Source organism: Siphateles boraxobius, unplaced genomic scaffold (assembly GCF_051911475.1).
Source record: "Siphateles boraxobius isolate OS27281-9 unplaced genomic scaffold, OSU_SipBor_1 33, whole genome shotgun sequence".
Classification (NCBI taxonomy): Eukaryota; Metazoa; Chordata; class Actinopteri; order Cypriniformes; family Leuciscidae; genus Siphateles; species Siphateles boraxobius.
In genome coordinates this window covers 12,796,012-12,802,079 of record NW_027508953.1, presented here as the reverse complement: position 1 = coordinate 12,802,079, position 6,068 = coordinate 12,796,012, and the positions used below count along the sequence as shown (strand labels likewise).

At 39.3% G+C, this 6,068-nt stretch overlaps 1 long non-coding RNA gene across 1 annotated transcript; it reads right to left on the bottom strand.

Annotated features, from left to right (window-relative positions):
* Positions 1-259: 259 nt before the first annotated feature.
* On the bottom strand, positions 260-5,689 carry LOC143701890 (uncharacterized). The gene is made up of 2 exons (XR_013190185.1): positions 5,595-5,689; positions 260-447 (listed from the first exon to the last, which is right to left on the bottom strand). It is a non-coding gene; the product is annotated as an uncharacterized LOC143701890 (long non-coding RNA).
* Between the last annotated feature and the right edge of the window lie 379 nt (positions 5,690-6,068).

Sequence of the window (6,068 nt, the reverse complement as noted above, 5' to 3'; positions counted from 1 at the left end):
TTCAAAATGTAACCATGGTTTTATTATAGTAAAAGTGTAGTAACCATGTTTTTTGGCAGATTGTTTACCATTTGTACACAGTTTTACTACAAATACCATTAGCGAAACCATGGTTAATTTGTGGTTACCATGGTTTACCTATAGTAACCATGTTTTCTGGTTTTATTCGTAGTAAAACCATAGTTAATTTTCGTAAGGGCTGTTGTGATCAGGATGAATAACCACAAACAAGGAGAAGAAAGGCATGATGTACATGAAAAACATTTGAGCTTTTATTTGACAAACCTATCATAAAAAGTTGTCAAAATTAAATCCGGCTCGAGACAAGAGCTAAACAGGTAAGTCACAAAAAGTAATGGACACCGACACTGAGGGGAAGAGGCTGCTTAGATAGAGAGGGAAACCTGCGCGCCAGTGTTCTCTTTCACGCATTGGTCAGCCAATCACCTGTGAATAACACACTGTCAGACACACTCAAAAAGAAAATAAAACACACAAGTAATGGCCGACAGGGACGTCACACCCTCCCCCACAAGAGAGAAACCCCAAAGGTTGTTTCAAAATTACCAAAATCAATGTACATACAAAATACGGCCATAAAAACACAACATTAGCATTATTTTAAACACTGTTACTTTCATACCACCTTCAATGCAGATCTATCACCTTTATTTAACCCGGGCCCTGGGAAATAAAAAATAATGACAGATACAAAAACAGGGAAAACCACCCCAGCTTTTAAAGGGGACTTATTATGCCCCTTTTCACAAGATGTAAAATAAATCTCTGATGTCACCAGAGTGTGTATGTGAGGTTTTAGCTAAAAAAAAACCAACAGATAATTTTTTACAGCATGTTAAAATTGTCACTTTTTGGGGCTGAGAAAAACGCGCCATTTTAGTGTGTGCATTTTAAATGCAAATGAGCTGCTGCTGCACGGCACAGAGGAGCCTCACAAGCTGGCACTCAGTGACAGAACAATCTCATCTCACGGAATGATGATAATATAAAAACAGAAACTCTAACGGTGTTGATTTCGACCCGGAGTTGGACAATAATGCCTACAGAGTCAGAGAATATATGCTGTATGGAGATAGAACAGGTATAGTTTAGTTTAATTATGGTTATAAAGTATTTGTCATGTCAAGTCAATTCAAGTCACCTTCATTTATATAGTGCTTTTCACAATACAGATTGTTTCAAAGCAGCTTCACAGTGATAATAGGAAATTAAAGTAACAGAGATTGTTTTGGCTTTACAGTAGCTCTATAATAAAGTTAATGTCTATGTGGCGAGTGCGACTTTGTTTTACCAGCAACGTCACCCGGGGAATTTCGCCCCGAGAATAGGATTTGACTAATTAAATGTTAAACTACCCAAAATAGAGAAAGCACACAGGTTTGATTTATGCAAGAAGCCAAAGACGTAGTTCCATTCAAAAAAAATAATACTAAAACCATCAAATATAAATATGCATACTAATGAAAGGGGGAAAGAATACTGAGGCCTTGCCAGTAGAGGGGCAGAGTCAAAGGGTGTGGGATCTCAAAAAAAAGGATCCCCGATCACACGTGAACACTCACACCCACACAGTGCTAACTCCAAAATAAACAAGGGGAAAACACAGCACCCAAAGAAGACGCCAACCCCAGAGACAACGACACCACCACCTTCAGCACTCAGCACTATGGAAGAGAGGACATTCAATTATTGGGAAAATGAATCAATAAACCAAAATAAAATAAAAAATAACTTCAATCTAAGGCAGATCTAGGCAGCAAAATGTGACTTAATGGCTGCCTAGAGTTTAACAAAAATAACTAACCAAAAGAAATTTGACAACTCGGAGTTCAGAGATATAGAAATCTCTCAGATCAAAGCAATATAAAACCAAAACAGAATCCCTTTGATCATAAGGTAACAAATAAACATAGAAAATAATCAAAATTAACAATTATAAAGTTTCAGAGAAACCTGAAAGTCTCTCAACTTAAAGAAAATGAAACCAGGACAAAAATCACTTAATCAGAAATTCACAAAAAACAAAATTGACAATTATAAAGTTTCAGAGAAACCTGAAAATCTTCATCAAAACAAAGGAATATGAAAAGAAATATGAAACAAAATCACTTAATCACAAGTTAACTAATAAACTAGACCCCACTATCCACACACACACACACACACACACACACACACACACACACACACACACGCATACATACTAATAAGCACGGGCAAGCCACATAAGGACAATGCTATCCTCGTGTCACACTGAGTCAAATACAACCCTGCCAGACACCCAGTTGAACCACCGATCTGATGCTAAAGACGTTCAGCTCCGGGGTCGCGCTCATAAAATTACTTGTAGACAGTTGATGATAGAAACATAAGTTGGTTGAGACAAAACAGTAGCACGGCCCGGGAGGGAGTGGCTAGTGCAGATATCAGAAGCGGTTTACAACCCCGTCAGGGAGCGTCACACCAATGCACCAATAGTGCCGATAGTACGGCTACACCGAGCCAGTGACAAAGCTCAACCCGGTTCCGTTACAGGAAGGATCGAGTTTAACAGGGAGACACTGTCACTTTGCTGTGACTGCACCGCCGGAAATGAAATAATTCAGAGAGGAAATGTGCGCCTGCCTATAAAGCATGCCGTTAAATCCTGATTGGTCCAGAAAGAGTGTGTAATTAGACCCATTGCGACTAATCAACCTGCTACAATCTAGCTAAAGTTAGTTTTTATTGATTCACTTCCGTCGCAAAGATCATTAGTTATTAACTTAGGGGCCATTAACACGACACCGTTTAAACCGAAAACCCTTTTAATGCGATCCGGCCGCTCATTTGCACAAAACAGTGCCTGGTGGCTCGAAAACGCAAACCATGAAATAGGTTCCAAGGTACAGGCCTTGAAAAATGTATAATACAAATTGTATCACTTCCGCATAGCCATGTGAACCGGAATTATCCCGACAACGTTTTATCTGTACAGAGGTAAAGGGAAGGGAAGGAGGCCTTCACAGGGGAGAGACTAGTTGACTCTTCAGGACTGCGTTGTCATAATGTCCAGGCGCAGGTCCTTCATTAGATCCGGATACGGCCTGGATCCGGCAGACTGCGGTAATCCTCGGGATAAACAGAGAGACTAACATTAGCGTAGACGCCATCCTTCTTATGATGTAATAAGTACATCAGGATTTATGGGAAGTGTTCCCAGTTCTGGCTGACCTAATCTATGCAGCCTAACATTGAATTATAGAAGTCTATAATGCGTTATGTGTATAGGTCAAAGAGATGTGTTTTTAGTTTAGATTTGAACTGACAGAGTGTGTCTGCTTTACGGACAATGTTAGGAAGACTGTCCCAAAGTTTTGGTGCTAAATAGGAAAAGAATCTACCGCCAGCAGTCTGAAGCCTCTTTTTCAATAAAATAATAAACTCTTTTTCAATAAAAGGACTGCTCCGGATCCTACCTTTCAAGCATCCACATTAATTTAAAACAGTCTATTCCACTGAGGCGCAGCAAGGACCGGCTTACATCTGAGAAGCATTTTTATGGTTTCAAAAGCCTTTTGGCAGGTCAGGCTCCAAAGAATGTACGAGATGCTTTCAAAAGATCAGTCGTGGGGCAACAATTTCTGAAAAGTTTTTACAAAAAATCTGATAATGTCCCACCATCCCAAAAAAACATGCCAGCTCTCATTTCATACAGGTTGCATTATCTCAATTTTTGCATTTACTGGCCAGACAACACTGTGACCAACAACCTTGCCTAAATAGGTCACTATGACCTGGGCAAACTCACAATTTAAAACTATATATAAAATATGACATATACTTTCAATGACAAATGTGGAACAGTTAGTTCATGCGTTCATAACCTCAAGGCTACATTATTGTAATGCTCTACAGGGTGGTTTCCCTGCACGCTTAATAAACAAGCTCCAGCTGGTCCAAAATGCAGCAGGTACAATTCTTCCTAGGACCAGGAAGTATGACCATATTAGCCCGGTTCTGTCAACACTGCATTGGCCCCCTATTATTCATTGTATAAATTTTAAAATATTGCTGATTACTTACAAAGCACTAAATGGTTTAGCTCCCCAGTACTTGTGCGAGCTCTTAACGCATTATAGTCCTTCACGTCTATTTCGATCTCAAAATTCTGGCCAGTTGATAATACCTAGAATATCAAAATCAACTGCAGGCACCTAAACTTTGGAATATACTTCCTAGCATTGTTCAAGAAGTAGACAAACTCTGTCGGTTTAAATCGAGACTAAAAACACATCTCTTTAAGTTGGAATACACATAGTACATTATAAATTTCTATTATTCAAATCAGTTAAATGATTGTTAGGCTGCATAAACTAGGTCAGCCGGAACCGGGAACACTTCCTATAACACACAATGTACTCATTACATCATGAGAAGAATGGCATCTAAGCTAATGTTAGTCTCTCTGTTTAACCCGAGGTTTACTGTAGTCTGCCGTATCCAGGTCGTATCCAGATCAGATGGTGGACCTGTGCCTTGATATGACCACAACGCATGATGTAGTCAGCCAGATCTGGGTCATATCCAGATCAGATGGAGGACCTGCGCCTAGACACAACCACAACCCATGATGTAGTTAGCCGGATCCAGGCCGTATCCAGATCAAATGTTGGATCTGTGCCTAGACACAAAACCGCAGCGCATCCCTGAAGTGTCAGCAGAGATTGTGTGAACTAGACAATCCCCTGTGAAGGCCTCTTCGACACGACAGCCAGTGGAACAGATCCTCAACAAACGGTCTCTATATCGGCGTGATGATCTTCAACCAGATTATAAATTTATGATAAATATTCTGAATGTTCCGATCCAGTCTGAATTCTAATCTGTAATGCTGCCTGAATCATAATCATACACTGTTTGATCGTTGGCCAGAGGAGAACTGGCCCCCCGACTGAGCCTGGTTTCTCCCAAGGTTTTTTTTTATTCTCCAATCTGTCACCTGCTGGAGTTTGGTTTCCTAGCCTTTGTTGCCTTTGTCTTTTGGCTTGCTTAGTTGGGGACACTTGATATTCAACAATATTATTGATCTGCTTGCATTGCACCATTATATGAGAACTGAACTGAGCTGGACAATGACATCACTGTTTTCTTCAGAGTGGCTGTATATATATATATATATATATATATATATATATATATACATACACACACACACACACACACACACACACACACACACACACACACACACACACACACACACACACACACACACACACACACACACATATATATATATATATATATATGAACTAAATTAATAACTTTTTTATAACAAAAATGAACCATCACTGAATTTACTTAAGATGGACTATTTTCATCTAGATCTGCTGTACAGCTGAAACTTTGCATTATTTTCCGTTATCACTGTAAAGCTGCTTTGAAACTTTGAAATCTGTACTATAATACTATATATATACTATATGTATGTACAGTATGTACTTGGGGAACATGACAGTAAAATAAAGTACTACTAATATTACCTGTGAAAATAATTGTGTAATCTGGCCTTTGTTCCTTAATCAACTCACCCTGAGACATGGATAGGAGTGGCCACGAAATGCTTTTATCCACCGAAGATGTTTCAACACTCATTTGCGTGGTTCGCAATATGTGTAACCACACAAGGCTGAAAACACATCAGGCAATTTCTTCACAACTTCCATCGATCTCCCCAGTGGAAAATAGCTTAGAAGAAACAATCACATCACTCCTAAAATCACAGAAACTCCTTCCACTGAAAGTTCTGGTCTCACCCCTAATCCAACTTCACCTTAAATCAATTCAAAATACAAAACCCCCTTATGTAAATCCAATCCAATCCCACTAATTGATAGAGTAAAGCTCTTATTTGAAAAGGGCAGTAACAATTCCAAAATAAATGATGCAGATGCTCCAGTGTCTTATAAAAATGTTGCCAGAACTACCTTTCGAAAGAGATACATAGCCATCTGAAACTGAGGCCCTGTTTACACCTGGTATTAGGATGTGTTTTGGTCCATCGG